The sequence below is a fragment of the Pseudomyrmex gracilis genome, unplaced genomic scaffold (assembly GCF_002006095.1).
Source record: "Pseudomyrmex gracilis isolate BER0280 unplaced genomic scaffold, ASM200609v1 scaffold_28, whole genome shotgun sequence".
Classification (NCBI taxonomy): domain Eukaryota; kingdom Metazoa; phylum Arthropoda; class Insecta; order Hymenoptera; family Formicidae; genus Pseudomyrmex; species Pseudomyrmex gracilis.
The window spans coordinates 154543-177261 of NW_018020612.1; the positions used below are offsets into that span (position 1 = coordinate 154543).

Below are 22719 nucleotides of genomic sequence, written 5' to 3' on the forward strand. Positions count from 1 at the left end.
CAGAATATTATTGAATTGAAACATCGATTTTGAGATAAACGATTTTCTCGATAACGACATTTCTTGGACGTTTGATAAATTTCTTACTTTGACATTTATATCAATAATATATGTTAATTAATCTTGAAATTAATCTTGAAGGTAAATTTAGCGCGACAAGTTGCTTGTCGCGAATATGATCGCGCGGAATAATGCTCATTCGTCGTCGTTATCGACGCGTCGACGTATAACTCTGGCGAAACTCCCGCGAATCTTCACTGTTTGCCCCGCAAACTCGATATAGCTTGTGTAACGTGTCTCACGGCGCTACGGCCAATAAGTATTCGCAAACGATAAATCCTTCTCCTGCGCTTTCGTTTCCCTCGCTGCTTCCTGACAAACTTTGCCGCAAGAACGACGAGGGAGAGACAACTCTCGCGAAACTTTTCCCTCTCTGTGAGTCGCGAGAATACCGAAACCGAGTTTTATCGTTGAAAATCAAAGTGTGGATACTTTATTCGTATCGCGAATTATATGAGATACGTCAACGCGTGATATAAAAGAGAAGCGCGCGCGGTTGTGTACGACTAGGTCGCGTTATCTCACCACGGCCGAGTTATAACAAAACTTTTATACTGCAAAGTTCAACGTTAAATAATTTAAGCACACTCGACGCGCGAATATCGTAAAGATCGACGCGGCGGAGGATAAAACGCACGTGCGCGCGCGCGCGCGCTAGGCAATTTAATTAACTCTCGCTGCGGCCAAAACTCCGCGGGGCGCGAAACAACGACGTTCCTGACGGCCGCATTAAAACTACACGGGCGCGCTTTTACGCCGCAGTTATCGAGCGCATATACAGCGGCATATCCAACCCCCGAGGCCCGGCATCCGTTTATTTAACGCAATATTTTGTCGAGTACGTCGCCACTGCGCGTCGATGAACCGTGACGGTAGATAACGACGTCGAGACGAGAGACAGGCAAAAAGAGAGAAAGAAAGAGAGAGAGAGAGAGAGTGAGAAAGAAAGCAGACGGATATAGTATATCCGGGTGAAGAGAAGGAAAAGTATAAGAGAAGGAAAAAGAAAACGAGGGGGAGGGAAAAAAAAGGGAAACGAAACGCGAAGAAACGAGAAACTCGGAGACGAGATCTCGGCGACGCTCGGTGTAAGATCCGACCTAAGCAGCTTATCTGTTGATGATGCACTGTATTTTCCGCTGATACTCCTCTCCCGCGTGGCCGTCCGCCTAATACGACGGAGTGTTCTCGCTTGATAGCATGTCGTTTTCTCCTGCATAACCCAACCTTATCCCCACTCGGCGACTCTCTGGTCCGGTCCAGGCAGCAGTGTTCTTCGTTAGTCTCCCCGAGGGTCTTTCGTTTGGCCTCTTTGCTATAACTCTCGATCTAACTCCCGCTAACGTCTCTTGGAGAAATCCGACATCGCTGACGTGTACTGCTCCCGTCGACCTCTCCTACCCCTTTCTTCTTGAGAACAACAATCCCCTTTAGCGATACTCCTCATTGTCGTCGACAAGGTTAGTATCCGAGAGACCCGCTTCGGTATCTCCGTCTGACGCGTGTTGGACAATTTACGAGACGTTCATTATGAGAGGAACTATAACCACAAGACAAGAGAAAGAGAGAGAGAGAGAGAGAGAGAGAGAGAGACAACGCGGATTATAACGAGGTGAGATTTTTCAGTAGTAATGATACGAGCGGACGTCGAGAACTATAACAAAAGCGAGACACGTGCACGTTGGCTATTAAAGTTTTCATGTTCGGGAAATCGCCAATGCAAATCATTTTGTTACGGTGTACGATGTAATACTTCCATTAACGTGATATTAATGATACATGGCCGCATGTAATGAGCTGAAAACGTTACTTCCGATTTAATCGAGAGTAATCTCTCTGGTAATATTAATGTTATCTTTGAAAGAAATGAATTAAAAGCGCGGCACGTTCGATCACGCGCCGGAAGAGAAGGAAAGAGAGGAAACACATTACATCAATCTCACGCGCGCTGTATTTCAATCCGGAATTTCGTCATTTAACTTGAAAATCTCTATAATCGCATATTACTCTACTTTTTTCTACTTAGATTAAAAAGCGTATCTCACAACGAAAGTCATTTGATTCCAAATACGGAAAAAATTATATTTTGATATTATTTTATAAATTTGTTATATAATTGTATATTATATAATTGTATATTATATAATTAGATCATATATAACATGACATTCTTATATAATTCGAGTCATTTAATTCGAAGTACAAGAAAAAATAATAAAACTTTGATATAAAAATCAATTATTTTGTTTATAAATTTGTTTGTATATTAATTAAGTCATATTATATGTAATTATACATATAATTGAGTCATTTGTTTCAAAGCACGAGAAAGTGATAAAACTTCGATATTATTTTACATGTGACCTTATTCTTATACAATTAAGCGTGAAAATGTAATAATAATAATTATTATTTAAAGATATTTCTCACAGAGTATAAACACTTTATCGTTGCTTTTTGCCACGATATCTGTAATGGGGAAACTGATTTGCTATGATTAGAGAGTCACATAATCTATCCCTAACCTCTAATTAACATGAAATCTAATGGCAATTTCGATATTTGCGACGATTAATCAGCGGAGTAACGGTAGATATCCTTCGCGGTAGAGCCAACATAACTTTGTTGCCTAATTTAAATTGACCGGAGGATAGCTATTTATCTACCTTTACCGCTAATAATCTATTCACCTCACGTGTTTGCGGTCGTCAAACGGCTGTTCTATTTCATGTTCGCATCCCGCCGTTGCGATAATTATAAATAAATATCGATCTTCGCCGCGTTGACAGATCTGTCCCGTACACATACTAGTCATTAATCTCACATTTGCAAATTGACAGGTGTTACATCAGCGAATCTGTGTATTTAGAAGAAATTAACTCGCATTTTTTTCCTCATTAAGCGCCAAGTGCGTGTGTGAGCTAAAAAACGTTTTAACGACTCGCAACGGTAAAAACTACAAATTTAGAGAATTAGTACGAATCGAAACATATCGAGAAAAATTTTTATGTTTGCATATTTTGTAAATAATAAAATGTTATGCGCATCCCAATGTTGCTGAATTTCGATATCAAATTTTTTTGGCTTACACTCTATTTTTAGCTACATGTATTGGCGCACTTATAGAAATATCGTTAACATTCGCAAAGTAGATTGTAGCTGGACAATTAATGCACAAATAATTGATGTTAATCTAAGGAAAGCTATTAGTGCATTTGCAAATGCTTAGATTTACATGACTACGAAATCGCTCTCAGAATTGCAGCAGAGTAATCGGATTCGCCTCTAGAAGAGAGTAATTTCTCTTGTTCGAGGATTCCTTCTTGTTTTCGATAAATAGTTACGGTCGCCCGCGTAATTCTCAAGCGCGCGCGCGCACGGCGCGTTGCCGCGAGTTCGAAATTATGCGACAAATCCTCGTAGCGTAATGAACCTGTTTCGCATATGCCAAACCGTCGTTACACAAGATTACGGCACCGAAACGCGCGACGTGCCTTAACCCCCGTAAGCTTCTCAAGTGCTGTACCGTGTTCCGAATGTTCGAGCACTACTATATTAAATATCTGCGTCAGCGCTTCGACCTGGTATATATTCAAGCTGAGGAACGCGCCGCAACAAAAGCAGCTTCCAGCGTTTTCCATTCAGACGGATATTAAAGAATGAAAATGCAAGACAAGAATATCGATAACGCAAACTGAGTATTAACGATCAATACGATTTCTCTTTCTGGAATCGGTGAATTTTTCTCTTCGCTACGTTTTGTTTTATTTTGTTTTTGTTTTTTTTTTTTATGCATTCGGAGAAAAAGCAGAACGCCAGAGATAAAAGAACGCAACGCAAAGATATTAACTGAGTAATGCGATATAAACGACCTAATAAGATCGCGTTCGTTTGTTATTACGGTTGATGTATTTCGTAGAAAACACGAATTTTCCGCTTTTACCCAGTCGGTATCAGACTATTATTACGTTATTACAACCCTCTCGTGCTCCTCGCGTTGTTTTGAATAGAGAGACGCTGCGACATAAAATGAAATTATGACAAGGTCGTCGTGCCGTCTACGTAAATATACGGGAAAATGTTTATGCGCTAACAGCGGATGGCAGTCCGTAAGAGAGAGAGAGAGAGAGAGAGAGTACCTTACAACGATAATTGTGTAGTTTTACCTCTTCCGGTGTATACATTTTTGTCTGTTACTCGTCGGCGGGGAAAGATTATAAACGGCAATTGCATTCCTGCAATTTAATTTCCCAACTTTTATACTGAGGAAACGAGACGCGCGCGCGAGAACACGCACACACAAAAGTTTTTCTCTTTTCGCGAAATATTGCGCGTTATGTAAACGTTTCAATTACAGTGCGACACACAATACGCAACATCCGCAAATTAATAAATCTGCGTGTACGCGCTGCGTGAAAAAAAAGTAGCGGATATGTACGAACGGAATTAGTTAAACGACGTTCCAATTACGAAATGTCTATTAAGTGCAAAACTCAATAAACGAGTGTGGCTGTATACTTCGCTCGCAGCGCTATAACGGCCAGCAGTTGGTCGCGGCGCAATCTAGGGACAGAGCGAAAGTGCGGCAGCGCGCAGGGGAATTGCGGCAAAACTTTCGAATAATTGACATCGCGGTGGTTAACGGTGCGTGATATGAGGTGTGCGGAGTATACGAAAAAAAAAGCGCGCATATAAAATAAAAAATGTATCGCATAACTGGCGGCGGTAGCGGGCGCGCGTACATACATATACGCGCACACACGCGCGCGTATCGGTCGCGCGCGCAAGAGGGACGTCAAAAGCAGCCGTCGAAATTGTTCGGAATAAAAGTGGGTTTTGAGCGTGGGCGGTGAGGAGGCAATAGAGGCGGTGGCTGGTGAAGAGAGAGCGAAAAAAAGCACGAGAGTAAACTGGCACGCACTATCGCATCGGTCCCGATCGATGCACCCGACCGACCGCCGGGTGTAAAAGGACGAAAATGCGCGCCGCGTCCGTCCAGAATCGAAACGCACGGTTGCACCGCACAAACCCGTACAAACCTCGGTCTGTTGTAGGCAGATTTTGTGTCATTCGTTTGTACATATAGGCGAACCTTTAGCGCCGATATCAATTTGCGCAATTTTTTTTCTGTGCGCTCTGCTCTGTTTTTCATTTGTATGCCGTGAATGAAGTAAATTTGTCGCGAGTAAATCGCTCTGTTTGAAAACTGTCCCAGTCAACAAAAACATTTTTTTTCGAACGACTTTCTGCTACAAAGCGAGGGTGATAGAAGGTAATTAAAATTGTTGTTTTCTCTGCGATCAATTCTTCGTTTTTATTATTCAACAATAAAACTTAACAAAAATTTGTGTTTTTTGTGCTAATTATGAAAGGATGAATTTTCGAAAGTAAATACTTTTGTGCAAAAAAAATTTGTTTTTTTTTCTACGATAAATCATGTATAAATAATAATAAAAATAGTTTAAAGTCGATACGTGTCTTACTTTCGAGAGCGCAATGAGGCGACGGTGACCAATTATATCCTGTCTGTATTTATCGTCAAATACGATTAACCGGAGGTAACCCAGCGGTAAACAGCGTACAATTGCTATTATCGCGCGTGCGAAACGTTTGATCTGTCCTTCTCTCTCTCTCTCTCACCTCTAGATACAGTACGTGAGTAAACATATTTGCACGGTCCAGCACGGAGAAGGTTAATGATAATGTAAGTTCACGTCTGACATCCCGACAAACCCCGGCTGTAAGTGCGAAACCAGGGATGCGAGGAGGATGGCCTTGTACTTACTTACTTGGCATTAATCCAGCCGGCTATTTAATCCACACAGAATGTCGACGAACGCCTGCATTCCCGCGCGTTATCCTTGAACCGAACGTACGTTCAGTGTTTGTGTGTATGTACGCGGAGGGTCGTGTATGATTTAAAGGTGAATACGCGCGATTGTTCGGCTGCTTTCGGCGATATATCGACAGATATATTGCGCGCGCGCGAAAGCGAGAGATTTTTAATTCGAATTTCCGAATCGGCGGCGCCGATGCTCCCGGTCGTGTGATTGCTCCTCATAAATAAAGTAACGTCAGTTTATTTTGTTCCTCCGTATTCGGGCGAAGTTATCGCGGGCGCAAAGATGAGATAGAAGTTATAAAATTTTCACAGTCGCGGTTATTCGTGCGAATTTTACTGTGTGACTGTTATTACGACGGCTGCATCGTCGTCGGTGTTTGATATGCTTCGTCGCCAAACAACAATCGACGCTTTTCGCGGACAATAAGAGAGAGAAAAAGTGAGAGAAAGAGAAAAAAAAAGAGAGAAATAAAATTTCCTATATAAATACCGAAGAGTTCTCACGTGGTGCAATTACAATATTGTCTAGACAAACAGTGGAAATCTTTCGTTTGCGAACGGAATCGTCTCTTCACGACAAGCACACGCATTTTCGACGTGTCATCTTGTTACCAAAACTGTGCCTCTTCCTCTTTCGCGCTCAACGTCAACAAAATGTCTTCGCGCAACTGCCGTGTTTACTTTTCCGCCCTTTCATTACACTGTTGTAGAACGTGCGCGCTCGAGTGTCACCGTACACAGTTGCACAGTTATTTAACAACGACAGCGCGACACTTAGCGCGCAAGACCCGCATAAGTCGGCAAATCCTGTCTGACAGCGAGTTACAGGTGTCGTAAAGGTGTCATGTCAATTATAACAAGTGCTCGACGCGCGTACTTCACTCTTCTTCTCCAATTCCTTCCCCGCAGTGTAATTTTCGCGTACGCCCCGTAACGAGAGTGTGAATTTGCAATTGTTGCGTACGGTGTCTCGGTTGGTACGTGACGTGGGGACGCGATAGCACGCCACGGGACAAAACAAAGTGCTCTTACACGTGCGCGTTGCGTTTAATATGGGCCACTTGCGGAAGACAATAACGATATTAAAACACGCCGATATCTGAGGATATTAATCTGAAACGAGAGTTGCATATCGTCGCGGGCATTACCACTTCATTTCCTATTCAATTACTCCCGGCGTGGAAATGTTTCTAGGACAGTGGGACAGTGCGACGAACGTCATGAATTTCAGCCTCACGTGTCTCCGTGAGTATATATCTTGCACCTATCTATACACACACATAAACACACGTACGCGCGCGCGTACAAGGTGGGAGGTGATAAATTATAGCCAAGCTGCAAATGACACCGCGAATCGATGCAATTGTGATAAACAGCTTAATAATTAAGTAGTTTCCAAATCCGCTTCTTCAAATTGCGTAAATCGTACGAATAAGTGAATCATTTTATGTACATCTCGTTTGCAAAATCCATGCTTTCGCGTCATACAAGGCGCTTTGAGAACTCGATCCCATTTTTCAAAGAAATCGTGCGCGCGCTGTACACTACCATGTTTTAATTCGTTACAAAAATGCAATTATTAATATCGCCAACGTTCGTCTACTCCGAGAACGTCTTTGACGCCCCATGACGTGTAATAATCGCAAAAACGTAAATTAATTGCGCCGGGGCAGAACTGTGCAATTACAAGGCGCATTTCATGTCGCATTTGCATGCTCCCCCGGCTTTGTGACGGCGCCCGGGGGTATGCCCTCTTTATTGGACACTCGGCTTTGCGAAATTACGCGTGTTTTCGCTATAGTTCCAATAGCCCGTTCTCTCTCCCGAACGAAGAAAGTAAGAGGTCGAGGGTTGTATTTCTAGGAAAGGAAAACCGTCGAGTGCACTGCAGTTTTCTCAGCGACGATTAATTTCCGGTAGCTTGGACACTGGCACTTTATTACTCTCCTCGCGCCGGGCAAGGAACAGGAGAGCGATAGAGGTAACTACACCAAGGACTCTCCGTAGGATTTCTTCACCTCCGCTTTACACGTACTTTCACGTGGAACATTTATTTTTGCGGCCAACAATACGGCGAGCGTGTCGTTTTGCCGTGCTGGCTATCTACTTATTTTTAACCCGTCATTTCTCACACTTTCCTCCTCACTTAGCGTCACTCGCGCCCGCGTTATTCCGATCGTGCCGACGTACGCCGCTTGTTTCGTTTATATAACGATATGTCATGCGCTCCTTCCTCCCTTCCCATCGTCGTGGCGTAAACTAACTTTCATACGTAACGTAATGTAAAGTTGTAATTGCGGCCCGTCATGCGATTGCTAAAAGAACGTTCCTCAGTCCGAGAAACATAGGTTCTTTCTCTCTCTCCCCCCGGTAATTATTTGATCTTGTACTTTTTCAGATTTTGAACTAATTTTCTCGTTTAATATAAATTTCTCTTTCGGCGCTGTGTTCTACTCGTCGGATATTGTACACGCGCTAGTTAGCCGATTAACGTGGCGCGTCCTTTTCTTCTTTTACTCTTTTCTCCCTCTCATCTCACTCTCGTCGTCGAGAATGTTGCGTGAATGTGCGTTGCGCGGAAAGGCTCGAGTGCCCTTGTTTCGTCGCGTTGTGCCCTTCCGTCTCTTTGGGCTTTATCCTACAAAGAAGAAAGTTCTCGAGACCTCTTTGCCCACATGGAGACCCCCCCAGCCTCATTCTTTGAGTTCTGCAATTCGCCTTCTTCCCCTCCGCGTCTCCTCCGCGCTGATGAATGTCTCGTGTATTCATAAGGTCGTCGCGGAGACGCCGAAATGCTGTCACCGGAATTGCCGCCAACGACGCTCAAATTACTTATAAAATAACGCAGATGATGAGTTTATAATAGGCCGTTACACTCCCGCGCGCAAACAACCCTCTCGTCGTCGCGCATAACCGCGCGCGCTCGTCGCTCTTTCATTACGGAACTTGTTTGCGTAAGCGAATGTTATTTGTGCAATGGATAACAGTCGGAATGAGAGCATTTCAACCGTCGAATGAAACGATAAAAGCTTTCATTCTTTCGATAAATGTGAAAACGGGCATCGTTAAAGCGTTATTTCGCATTACAATAAGTACCCGATATCAAAGATATACGCGCGCGAGAAGACAATCAAGAGATACAGTAGTGCCTTGCGAAAAGTTCAGGCGCAACAACAAAGTCGAACGTGTCTTTAAAAACGTGACTTAAATAAAGTCACGTTACCGGGAAGGAGAGGAAAAACAATACGTGACTTTACTTTAGTCACGTGTCTTTATAAATTACAGAAATCTCTCTGTGTACGTCCGAATTGCACTCTTATTATCGACTTAAACGGCGTTGCTTTGTTTTGTATATGTCGGTTTTATATCTCTTTGTTGAAACGTGATTGAGAAGAAAAAGTGCGCATACAGACTCAGATCTGAGAGATGCGAGAGTCGCGTGTGTTACGCGTCATTTAAGATTGTAAAAAATGAACGCCGGACAAAAGGTTTTCCCAAAGGGTCTTGTTTGTCGCGACAATTTTGGCTGCCATTTTTTTGAGCGATGAGATTCAACTTGGGAGCACGGCACGGCGCTAATAGAATCGTTCATTTGAATAAAGTCACACTCAACACGAGAACGTTATAAATATTCTAAGTCGCCGTGAGTCACGATATTGATGGAAAAAAACGAGAACGTGTGAAATTAATTTGCACGATATGTATATTACGACGATTTGCACTTTCAGTTACGTCTTCGTCGCAATGTACAAAAATATTCTTTTAGAAAAGATCTCTCGCGAAATCTCTTCCGAACGTTTTCGCCCGAACGTTGCGAACTGTCGTGTTAGATTTTACATACAAGCGACAGATATAACACGTCAGCTCCGTGTTTGATCTCGCGTGTCATAAAATTCTGATTCTTACACGTCTCAGTAAATCATAGACGTGCCACGCCGCGGAATCAATCAATCTGTGACCGGTTTCGCGTGTATGTGTGTGTGTGTGTGTGTGTATGAGAAGATCGAAGCTCAATACATTAAATTGCCGCCTATCTCTCTCTCGTATTTGCAAATGTCGGTAAAAATCGAACGTGCGGCGCGAAAATAAATAAATAAATAAATATGTACATACATATTTTGTAATTTATATATAATTCTTTATTCACGTCACGTCAAGCAAAAATTATGATAGCAACGCGAATGAAACGGGCAATATTGAAAACTCGGACGTTCAATTTGTTCTTCTCACATGTCGCGTGTAGCAAACAATTAATAGAATCCAGAATAATTTTCTGTATAATTTCTACGTAATTATTGGACATGTGAAATTTGCCGGACCTTAATCTTTTGTGCGTGGCAAATAATTTAATTAATTAACGTTTAAATATTTTATTGGCATCTGACACGCGTAGTCGTTAGAAATACACTTTTATGTCGCGTGTGCGTTCTCGTGAAAGGACTTTTCGCTTAATTATTACAGAAATTCACGATTATTACGTGCCGATTTGCGTATAAGTAATAAGTTTTTGTTTTTCACGCGTGATTGATGTAAATTTGCAATCGCTATTTTTTTTTTAATTCTTGTTTCACGCGTCAGCACAGTGGTACTCAGATTTTGGATCTCAGCGTCGAGATAGCTGCTCGGACAATTTTCGTCGCTCTCGTCGGCAATTTTGCACGAAGATAGCGGCGACGGGAGCCAGGCAAAACGGAATACATATATATATATATATATATATAAGAGCCAATCGAGAATTCTATCGCGAACAGCACAGCGCGAGACGTTTCTTTACATCTCGGGGGCAGGCTTTTATCGGCGCCCGCTCGCTCGCGCAACGTCCGCCCCTGATAAATGCGGGCATCGAGCAAACTGGCAATCGATTAGAACAAAAAGCATTGGAGAACATTTTTCCACCTTTCAAAGTTTTCGCATTACCGAGAAATAAGTTTACTTTTGTTCCTCCCCCTTTCGTGCTTGATCCCCAAATCGAACCCTTCCTCCTTGCCCGTCTCCTTTCTCTCGTGACATCCTTAGAATAGTCTTAGGGAAGTTTTACGTGGACAATCCCTTTGCCAACGCCCGAAACCATCGATAGCGAGAGAGAGAGAGAGAGAGAGAGAAAGAAAGAGATAATTCTTGTCTATGCGCTTAAGTGAAAAGTTAGAAATGTATCAGTAAATGACACTTTATTATTCATCGTATAAAAGACTCGGGATACCGTTTTACATGGTATTTCTAATATATGTCGTTTTTTCGGCGAGTTCGCGTCGATGACGAAACATTTCGTAACGCTGAGATTTCAAACGTTGTATGCGCATTTTATATACGCGCGAGCATGCTACAAAGAAAATGTTTCTCATTACGTTTCGTCGTTTACTGTATATTTTATGCGCGCGGATAATAGATCATAAAAAAAGAGCTTTCTTTAACCATCTTCTACTCAAGAATATGCAACGCGTTGCTACTTGCATATTTTATAATACAAAAATTTGCAAAATTAAAATTAAACGTTTGTGTGTGCATTAATTGAAAATTTCCATCAGCAATATGAGACAGACATATTACTTCCACGAAAAATAACTTGCATATAAATTATATACATATATATGTATGCATATAAAATAAAATATCTTTTTATTATTCTATTTACTTATACATTTTAATATTTCGAAAATGGAACGCGTCCGTCGTTTGTGAGCACGCGGTCGTTTATCTCGCAGATTACGATGGATGAGATGCATCGCAGCAGACGATGACTTATTGACCTATCAAGAGGTCACGTGTCCGTACCGAGGCCAACTTTTCTGTCGAGCGCAATGCAGATCTATTTACGCAGCTGAGATCATTTAGATTTAAGCTAAATGTCACCTGGGAAATATCGTTGCTACACCTGGTGCGCGCAATGACTGTCTCCCGGAGTAAAAACGCAAGTAACGCACGCGCGCGCACTCGAAGTGCAATCAGACGATTATACCATATACTCCAGTATGTGGAACGCATTTGCAACACACGCGGAATGTCTGTTCGCGTAAGTAAGTTTTTGGCAAAACTCTGGTGAGACGCACACATATTCCACTGTCATGACAATCGATAGATCGACTCAGACAAATTTGCGTACGCGGCAGCAAAGGGCTGATTAAATCGTCACGTTCTCGCGAAATTACGGTGATTTCGCGGCGGATGGGAAAACAAAGAGAGCCAGGAATCGTGCGCCGCCGAGATTACAACGCCTTCTCGAATCAATGCGGGGAACGGAACAGACGCGGCTGTTCCATAGTCATTTCGATCGGGTTAAGAGAGAGAGAAAGAGGGGTGGCTAAGTAAATGGAAGGACTCACCCTCTGAAAGTGCTCGGGAGGGCGCGCCCGGGTAAGATTGGCATAAAGCATGGATTCGGAGCACGCGAGAGACGATTGTCGGTACCGTCACACCGACGACGACGACGACGACTACGCTCGGTGCGTAGGTGATCTTCGAAGGGACATAAATTTCTGCGAGACTTGACAGACGGTGACAAACGCCGCGGGATCGCCATACGGCGTTCGGAACGCTCCGTTTGGTCGCCATCTTTCAAAGACGACGTCGGACGTAATACGGAGAAGAGAGTAGGAATGATCGGCCACGTATTACGACAGTTTTATAATATCGCGTCGGGTTTTATCTCGCCCGCGCGGAATCCCACAATTCATGCGACGCGCGCACGTTTCTTTGTACTCGATGTCACGTCGAATCGCAAGGGATGTCGATCCGACCGAGCGGCTTCGCCGCGAGAGAAGACTTGTGTTTACGCTGACGCGGCACAACCGAAGCGATATTGCGCGCGCGGCACAACAATTTTCTTTTAAAGTAGTTCTTTAGGCACAGCGACGACCGATTTCCGGCATCCTCTGATCCCTGCGAGTTATATTGCTGCTCCGTTGAACCTTGTGGCGCGAACGAGTTTATCGCGCCGTTTCCGCTCGGAATATTCGAAATATACTTTCGCATTCATTCGTTCTCGAATAAAAAGTTTTATTTACGCGAATAAAAACCGAGTTTTCTCTACGATCGCTTTTTGAGCGCGAGTTGATGATCGGATTTTGTGAATTTTCTTTGTTTTTTAATCTGTGCGCTACTCTTACGTGAATGCCTTTGGCGCTTGAATTCACGTCGAATCTGTTGAATCGAATAAAGTACGGCGAAGATCAACCACGTTGATTTTCTTCTGTGGCAAAACTAGAACGTCTTTGCTCGCATAAGAAGCATCGCGCGCAGTTTTGCTCGTCTTCTCGACTGAGTGTCTGTTAACGTCAGTCAAGTCGCGATAAATCGCACGGAGTGCAGTCGTTGCACGTCATTACTCTTCGAGTTCGCCACGTCGCTCGATTAGATCCGTCGGCCGGCCGAATATGACCTTCCACATGCAATCCCTTTTTACAAGCTGCAATTTGCCGCTGGTGCAAAAAGTCGCGCACGCGTGCTTCACGTAAAAGAAGCGTCTCCGAAATAGCGCGCGACCCCATTAGCCGAAATTGCGTTCCACCGGGCACGATTGTAAAATCGTTACCAACGAAATGCGACTGCATCTGTTGCGTCTTTGCTTTATAAACGCGCTGTAATCAGTTGGAATCGTACTAGAAAGTACGTTCGCGATACAATTGGTAATAGAAATACAACCGCGTATTTTTTCTATGCGTTGAAAAAATTTTTTTTCTTTTTTTTCTTGTTAATATATAAAAGTGGCATGTTAATGTAGTTTATTCACGTCTCTCTCGCGCGATATCGAGTTCAAAGACGCGTGAAGTGCATCCACAAAGTAATTTGCAAGCGGCGTACTTTAATGTCGAGAACTTGACAAAGTTCGACGCTTAATTGACCCATGACCGTCCTAATATAACTTAGCCTCTGTCCACACGCGTGCTCCGCTATTTGGACAAATTAGAGAAGCCGAGCGTTCGAACTTGGCGTAATTAAACGGCGGATGTGACGCTGACCGAAAATTAAATTTCTCCGCGTTGGCACGTCGATCTCGTCTGGAATTAGTTTGTGGCAAATTATAACGTAACTTCGTCAAATAGTTTGACGTGCCATCCCTCCCCTACTTTGTTATATCGCATCGAAAATTTACCGTCAATATTTATATGCACTTTTCTCATTTCTAACTTATTCCAATAATTAATTTTGTTATATATATAATATAAAAAAAAAAATTATATACTATATATATTTATATATATTTATATTACATATCTTTACGTACTATGTATACAACCGGAAATATGTAACTCATAATTGTTGCGACATTGAAAATGCATATATTATGTTAATTTTACTCAATTATATACATATATATGTATATGTACGATTAACTTCATTACTTATTTAATTGAATGTATAATTTATTCCATTATCCAATTTTGTTTATAAATTTTAATTTATTTGTGGTATGATAATGTCCGCGTCACAAGTGCGCGTATTAAAAGTTAAACATATATTTCATATTATCTTGTTAAATTAATTGTATTGTAAATTTGACACGCGGAAGCGTATATGTATATATATGTATATATATATATTACGGATTAGAGAAATTTTTGCGTGTCTGCCTGCAGTAATGCCGTAATCTATTCGTTCACTTTGCATTCAGTATATTCATCTCGAATGTGTATGATGAAATATTACCTGCTTTTTTCGAATCGAAGTCTGCGAAGATATGGAATCGTAAATTTAAAGGTGCAGAGAACAAACTTAAAATGAAAAGAATACCTCTCGCGTATCTCGGTTTTAAGTGTATGAAGTGAAACGACTTGAGTTATGATCCTTCTTTCCGATACATAATAACGCGAGCAACGAGAAACATCTCGGAATTCATGAAATGCGCGTATAAGCTTTGCACGTTTATCTCTCTTTACATTTAATTATTCTTCATACACTCAGAAAAGCGTTGTTGTAACGGTTGAAGAAAAAAATGTCAGAAAACAAGTTTTTTAAAACAACTGCAAATCGTAAACATGCAACACGTAAATGAAGTACGTTTTAATTCTAACGGAAATCTCATATAAAAATTCCTCTGAAAATTAAGGACGACAATTTTAATTTCGTATTCTCGGAGGCCGAACCGAGCGCGGTCTCAAAGTTAGTGTCGTTACCATGGCAATTACGCGGCCTTTTTATTCGAGTCGTTCGCGCTTACGATCGTTCGCTTCTGGAAAGGCTAACGAAGTGTTTTATGTTCCCCTTCGACATTCCGTGCGCGAATCCGGTGACCGCGCGAACGAACCGACGGCGGCGCATTGAACGAACGACGTACGCGCGTCCACTCAGCCGAGACAAGGAAAAGGTTTGTCGATAAATCGAAACGCTGTGTGGTCGAGCCAGTTCCGTCGAATAATTGCGCGCAGTAAATTAAAATTCGCATTTTATTCTTTTTTTTTTTTTGTTTCTTTTTGTTTTACCGGAAAATCTATTGCGACGTTGCGAATACTTTCCCAGTCTCGCAATAATTTCATTCATATCGGGTTTTATTTTCGGAAATTGCTTCACAAAAGAAATTGCTTTAAATTTTTACACGCTCAATTTTGCATAACATTTTCAACGTAAACCAGAAAAAGGGATAGAAGAAAAATAGTGAAACTGCGAATCCAATATGACATTCGATCGCGAACGTTATGAATTTGAAATGCGCGACTGAAATTTTTTTTTTGCACGACTCGCCAAATAACTGCGACGAGATATCCATATCTTCGATATATGTTCGAATAATGAATAATCAAATTTATTATACATCGTCTCAGTTTTCGTTGTCTTTTTCGATCTCACTCACTTCAGCTCACGCTGGATGACATAAATTAGCAATTTGCCACGGCGCAAGGAGAAAAGTTTCGCGCCAGGATATGTTCGCGTTTAACGGCTAACTGCGCCGGGGGAGAAATTTACGCGGTAGCGCACGACGTAAAATAAAAAAAAAAAAAAAAAAACCTCGTGCGGACTTAATCCAGGCGTTGTCGGGACGTTTGCTCCAGAAGCGACGAGACGGCAAACCTTCAGTCTTTGAACGTTCGATCGATCATTGCGGGAAAACTTTCCACGGCGCGCGAGTCTGGACGCGGCATTTACTTTGCGCACGTGGGAAACTTCAGTTGCAATGTTTTCGCGTAACGGTACGCGACACATGATATGTATTTACGAAAGGATACACGAGTTTCTGTTTGTTTCTGTGTGTATGTATGTACGTATATATACATATTATTTATATACATATATATATACACATATATATGTATACATATACGACGCCAACAGTGTGCTGCAAGAGCAAATAACGCGCTAGCTCCTCCGTCTGGTTTATGTCAGTCGTTATGACGTCAGCCTTCACTCTTATCGAAGCAGACAAGCTCGCAAAATCGCAGCGGATTACTCTCGACGAGTATTACTCACGCTAGACTCGCACGTTGTATAATTGAAGAGAGATATCGTTAAGGGGGATTGAGGAAAGAATCTGAAAAGATTTTTCGCATTTTTTTGTGTTTATCAGCGCTTTAATTACCCATTACCGAGAGATATGTTTCTTTACACGCGCATTTGTTTTTATCTATCAATTAATTTTTGTTTATCGGTTAAAATGCCGTTTTAACAAAACAAAATTGTCATGTGAAATTTGATTTCAAAATATGTGCTTAGGCGCATTGTGCTTCGGATAGTAAAGTTTATCAAGTCAGGTATCGCAAATACAGAGATATCGCGCGTTTATCCTGGTAACATGGTGCAAATATACATCGCGCGCTCTCGCAATATCGTTCGGCTGTATCGAAGCTCATGAATTTTAAAGCGCGATGATTCGCGAGAGATATCGTTTCGCTAACTCACCCACACACGCGACATATATATATATAATCGGTAAGCGAAATTAATTTGCCTATAATGTTTGCGCGTAAATACAACAGACAAAATTCCTGTATTTCTATGTAGATTTATTTAGACGCGGCTGTTTGTTCTATATTAGTAAGCTCTGTAACGTAATTTTAATTATAATTCTTTTTCCTGTTTGCGCACAAGTGTGTGTGTGTGTGTGTGTATGTGTGTGTTTTACCATGTCAGGATGAAATTACTCCGCACACCCGCGCGTTCAAACTATCATAAATACGCTCCGATCTCTTTGACAAGAAAATTTATGAACTGCTCGTTCCACGTAATTTTCGATGGTTTTCTAGCTAAGCATCGTGGTGAATGTTTTTTCGTTTTTTGTTTTGCGAAAAAGCGCTTGAGCAATATACCGTCCTGTAGACGCTTATATTCGGTTGCCCCAAAGCACCCGCGTAATAACCTGCACAATATCGAGGAGAATAATTCCGAGTCTCTCTCTTATTCGTCCTTTCAGCCCTCGTACTATCTTAAAGGCATACGGGATGTTTCTTTGTGTTTGCAGTCGGCGAATTTGTAGATGATAATACTGACTCGGGAGAAGGGTACAGAAAGAGGAAGAGAGAAGGTTTGCGGAATATCGTGGCGATGCGAGTTCGTAGCGCGACACGAATTTCCCCCACACGTGCTCACGAAAATTTAATTTTAATCTCGAAACGCATCAAAACGATATTATCTTGTACATTTCACTTTGCGAGAATGAGATTTCAGTTTAATAAATACATCTGTTTTATGTGTGTCATATAACGCTTTCTCTCTGAGTTGCCTTTACTCTTAGATGTCTTTTGTGCTCAATGATAAAAGCTCTTTATTACACCACAACGGATTAATAAAAATGGATTTTAAGTTCGCAAATGGAAGAAAGAGAAAGAGAAAGAGAGAGAGAATGGAGAGAGAATGCACGCATCGTAATTAGATTGCAACGTATTTTTAACTACAAAGCGCGCCGATATCGCGCCGATGTCGCGCCGATGACGATGACTTGGCGCGCGGTTAAAATTGCTAATCAAGCAGCATTGTGTGCATTTCAGCTAATATCAGGAAAGCGATACAGCTCTCGTTAACGCACATGCAACGAATTTGCATCGCCGCCGTCTGATTGATGCACACGATGTGAGAGTTCTATCGCGTTAATCTAACCCGATCGTGCGATCGCGCATCAGCGCATAAATTATAAATTAGTCCGCGCATCACACCATTGTTGCTTAATAACGTGTCACTCAACGAGTACGCCTGAGCCGATCCGGTAATCGCATTTGAATCGAGTGGTTGGTCTTAACACATTGATGCGCGCCGAACATCTCGATTAGCAATTATTTTATCAATCCGCGATAGCTGTGCGATTCCGTCCGAGTAGAAACACAATCTATTATGCCATTTGTCACAAACATGGGACGCTGCTAGTACATGCCGGACCGTCGACAACGTTACACTACACGCTTTGTCGATATTAATACGTTCCGTTTAAATGCACGTGTGTGTGTGTGTGTGTACGTGTGTATTTTAATCATTTCAATCTAACTGACGCGATTTTAAGGCACATCCGCAAACGGTTTTGTTATCTCGCACAAACCGCGTAAATCAATGTTGTTCATTTGTTTCGCTTAATAATTAAAATCTTCTTCTACAGACCACTTCGATCAATACATCGGTACATAACTGTCATAATTTTTACATTTTTTACATTTGCATTAAAATAATTTCATTAAAACAACAGTTACACACACGCGGCGTGTGTGCACATAATCAGACGTAAACCATCGAACTCGATCAGAAGAGACGGGAGGGAAATATATACCGATTTCGTGTGCGTGCGGAAATTCGCGTTGCGCTCGTTGTTCTCTCTCGTTCGAGATGGACGATGGTCTATCTCGCCGCGATCCAAATACATTATCGATCATCGGCCTCGCGGCGTGCGCATTATAAATTAGAGCCGAGCGCAGCCGTTGCCGAACGACCGTTCGAGATATCGTGAATATAATCGTGACGACGGTGCGCCACGTGCGAAAGCTCGTTCGCTCGCTCGCTTGCTCGCTCGTTGTGTTTCTCCCTCACGTGTTAATGAAATCCGGCCTGTCAAATCCACGGCGCGCGATCGCCCGACGCGAATAATAAACTGTAGCCGCGCGACGCGAATCACAAGCCGATCGATGTATACGTGTGCGTGCTTATGATTGATAGATAATCGCTCTCGGTCGGCCTAAACCGTCGCGCCCGTTGACGGTGGTGCGCGCACCACCTAGACGTGGTGCAACGCGCGCGTAACATCGGGTAAACGTCGATGGCGTGCGCGATTGTTATTTACGATCATAATCAACACCGAGCGCAACCTCGCACGTTCGCTCGTATCGCATTTCGGGGTAAGGGGGCAAAGAGGAGGAATAACGCTTCCGTTGACACGCCCATGGCGACGATCCGGTCGCGCCACCGACCGATGGTGGACCATAATGGCCGATACGATTTATATTTGTCGGAGGGAATTAGTGAGAGAGATGGAGAGAGCTTTTCGTCGCGTTGATGGTTTAATATCGTCGTCGCGCTTATTTGTACCTTCAATCAAGAAATGAATTGCTCGGTGTTGATGTGCCACGTTACCGCTAATATTCTCCAAGATTATGACCGCGCGCGTTTAAATTTTGTTATTGACTGTGAAACTGTCAGTTTCGCGCACACGTCGCGACTGACAACAGTATAGTTACGAAATCCGTGAAAGGATAAATTTAGCAGAATCGACGCGCGCACCTGTACCACACGACCGTATTACAAACGAGAACTTTACGCGACGCGATAACGTCCCGTGGCACGGTGCACGGGGTACACATCGTATTTATTGCGTGCGCGATGTAGATTAGTTACAGTTCTCCCGCTCAACGGCCCGTAATCTCCGCATTAAGTAATCCCAGGCTGCGCTCGCGCGGAAACGTCCGCGAAACGTTTCTTCCTTCATTCCTGGCGGAGAGGCATTTATCACGGGCGCCGCCGTTGCTTCGTGCAGCGACTCGGACTCGCGCCCCGACTCGCAGCGGTCTACTCCGCGCGTTATTGCCGGCTTTATTTTGCGGGAATTTATGCGTTTAACCCGACCGCGAAACACACCGCGGTTGGGTTTTCGCGGCAGATCGCGAATTAATGCGAGTCGTCGCGGTTGAAAAAGATAAGAAGCCGAGCGCGGAGAAGGGAAGGGGGGTCCGCAGCCCCCGAATCTTTCCCGCATTAGCGGGCATCGTCCGCGCTAACGAGTGTACTTAATTTTGCGTTGCGGCGACTGCCGCTGACACGAGATTAAAAACGTTTACGCGAGCGTAACTGCGGCATAATTTCCACGGCCGCGTTTCCACGTTTGTGCCGCGAACCGACCGCGTGTGCACGCGTGTGCATGCGCGGTTTTTTGGGCCACGCGAGAAAATGAACGCCCGAGCGGAAAATCGCGGCCGTAATCGCGCAGCCGAAAAGAGTGGCAGAAAAGAGCTTCCTTCGTACAGTGAGACTCGTCTGACTGCACGTCGAGTTCAACTACTTCGGGCCGACCACTCGTCGACTTGCGCGTGTAATGTCTTTATTTAAAGCCGTGCGAGAGATAAATGTACAAAGTTTGTACAGAAGAAAAACGTAAAATCTCCTTATCTCGTATCTTACATAGCGATGTATGGAAAATTTAACATTATTTACAATTTATGCGTAGATTATACTTAAAAGCAAAAAGAAAACACTTTTATCGCAATTTCGCGTTGCATGTATCTCTCGTTTGATCATGTTCTTGCATTATTCCCAAGTTGAAACATCAGCGTGGCAGCGATGAAGCGCGGCTGTCGCGCTCGTTAACATGATTTGCATAATTTGTACGAGGCGTCTTCATTCGTCTTGTAAACGACGTATGATGCGCGTAAGACAGTCGTGCGCGCGCAAGAGCGGCCGTTTAGCGTCATTCCGCCGCGACGAGCACGTAATCGTCAGACCTCGTCGTATTTCCGCGATTTGAATGAATTTGCGTAAGAAGCGCCAGAAGCGTCGTCCGCTCGTGTCGTAAAATATACATCAAACAACCCAAATTAATTATTTTATTTACGCGCGGATGATTTTTAATCTGATCGCGCTTAATAAACTGTTAAGCGACTGCATTATCGCGAACGGCTTAAACGGAATGTTCCGTGTGCGCGTGAGAACGTGAGCTGAATTTGAATTTGTCCGATCAAGCGTGCGGGGATTCAGCTCGCACTTTCGGCCGAAACCGCCGCGCTGGATGCGGCCTGGTCGCGTGTATCGCTATCGATTAATATCACATTTCGAGTTCTACATGTCGCGACCATAGGTGTATAATTTCAAAATTGTTTTTCCCATTGTTTTTAATATTTGCAGTGGCGGTCATGAGTAACGGAATTTCGAAGCGAATAACGAATTTCGCAGCGAAAATTCGTTTTGCATATATCGCGAAAGCGATGATTCTCGTTACATTGTTGCGCCGAGCGAAATCAAATCGGACACTATCAATACTTGCGTCAATCGATGCGGAAGTCGTTAAGTCATATATATATAGTATAAAACGCGTAATGCTCGTTAGCCGCCGGGGGAGAATACTCGTTAAGTCGAGTCAACCAATAGAAAATGCAAATTGCGATTCACATTCTCGCGCGTGCGCGCGCGCGCGCGTGTGTGTGTATGTGTAACTTTCGGCGTGCGTTTTCGGTTTTCGCGCAACGGACACGACCACCGCCGCGACTTCAATTATTTATGACGCGCGTGTAAATATAACAATTCAATTTAAATTTATTGCTATTTGCTCCTTTCCCGTCCCGCTGCTCGCGCCGCAGTTTACCGCGACATGAATATAGAGCCCATTTAACTAGCGCGGGCGGGCGCGACGCAACGTTCGGAATAACATTTGATTCGTTATGACGTGATTGTGAATTTGCGACGTGCGCCGGGCCCGCGCTATATTTACTTTGCATTACGCGGTCGTTGTTGTTTCAACGACACGTATGTGCGGTCGTTTCCATCAAGTCGGCTGCAATTCCAACGTCGAATGAAGTACATATCAATGAGCGATCGCGAGAACTTCTGCGCGTGTGGTAAAAAAAACAAAAAAAAACGCGAGCCGCGCTCTTCATCCGTGACCGAAATGATGGATCTGTAATACGCGATAAATAATGGGAAGAAAATACTTACTGTCGTAATTTTTCTGAGATTTCCATAAAACAAACATTTTTCAAGAAAATTCGAACCAAGGATTAGCATTTTTACATTAGATTAATATTTTAATTGTATCAATTGTCTTGTAGTTAATTTACGAACACGCACATGAATATATTGAATATTAAAAGAAAAACCAAGCTTCTTCTAGAACAGCTTATTTTTGCGGTAGTCTATATATAGATGACTGCAACAAAACATTTTCTTTCATCATCATGTAGTATTCAAAGTGTTGGCGTTGCAAATGCTGCAAATGTAGGAATAATTCTCACAATTGATCCTTTTAGCACCTCATCGGATATTCGCGATACGTATTTTTCGCAGACAAAAGAAAATATCTCCGTCCATCGGCAGCGACTAAAATATAAGATTTAAAGTCGACCGTATCGATCTCTTTTGCGGGCCCGAGAGACCTGCTTTCTTCCTATTTTTCTCTCTCTTTCTCTCTCTCTCTCTCTCTCTCACTTCTGTCATCTCGCTTCTTGCATCTTTCACTGCGAAACTGCGTCGCAGCGACGAAGACGGAAGCGCTGGTTCCCGATGCAGCGCGAGCATCGCAGATTGCTTTTGCTCTCAGCGGCGTGAGCTTTGTGTCGAGGCCCTTCAGCGAATTCCCGACATTTTCCATTTCCGCCAAAATGCTCGTAAACGTGGAGGGAGAAAAGAGAGAGAGAGAGAGAGATAGATAGATAGATAGATAGATGCTAGTGTCCTGCGGGTAAGGGCTTGCCGAAGTGTGAAATAATGTA

General features: G+C 43.0%; 1 protein-coding gene across 3 annotated transcripts in view; it reads right to left on the reverse strand.

Annotated features, from left to right (window-relative positions):
* LOC109852337 (T-lymphocyte activation antigen CD86-like) overlaps positions 1–22719 on the reverse strand; it is a 187783-nt gene that overhangs the window by 138868 nt on the left and 26196 nt on the right. The window contains exon 1 of one of the 3 annotated variants that reach the window (XM_020423406.1): positions 5850–5898. The exons of the other annotated variants lie outside the window; for them this stretch is intronic. The gene's annotated coding sequence lies outside the window, so the exon portion shown is untranslated. Of the gene's footprint in view, positions 1–5849; positions 5899–22719 lie in introns of those variants that run through there. 3 annotated transcript variants of the gene reach the window in all.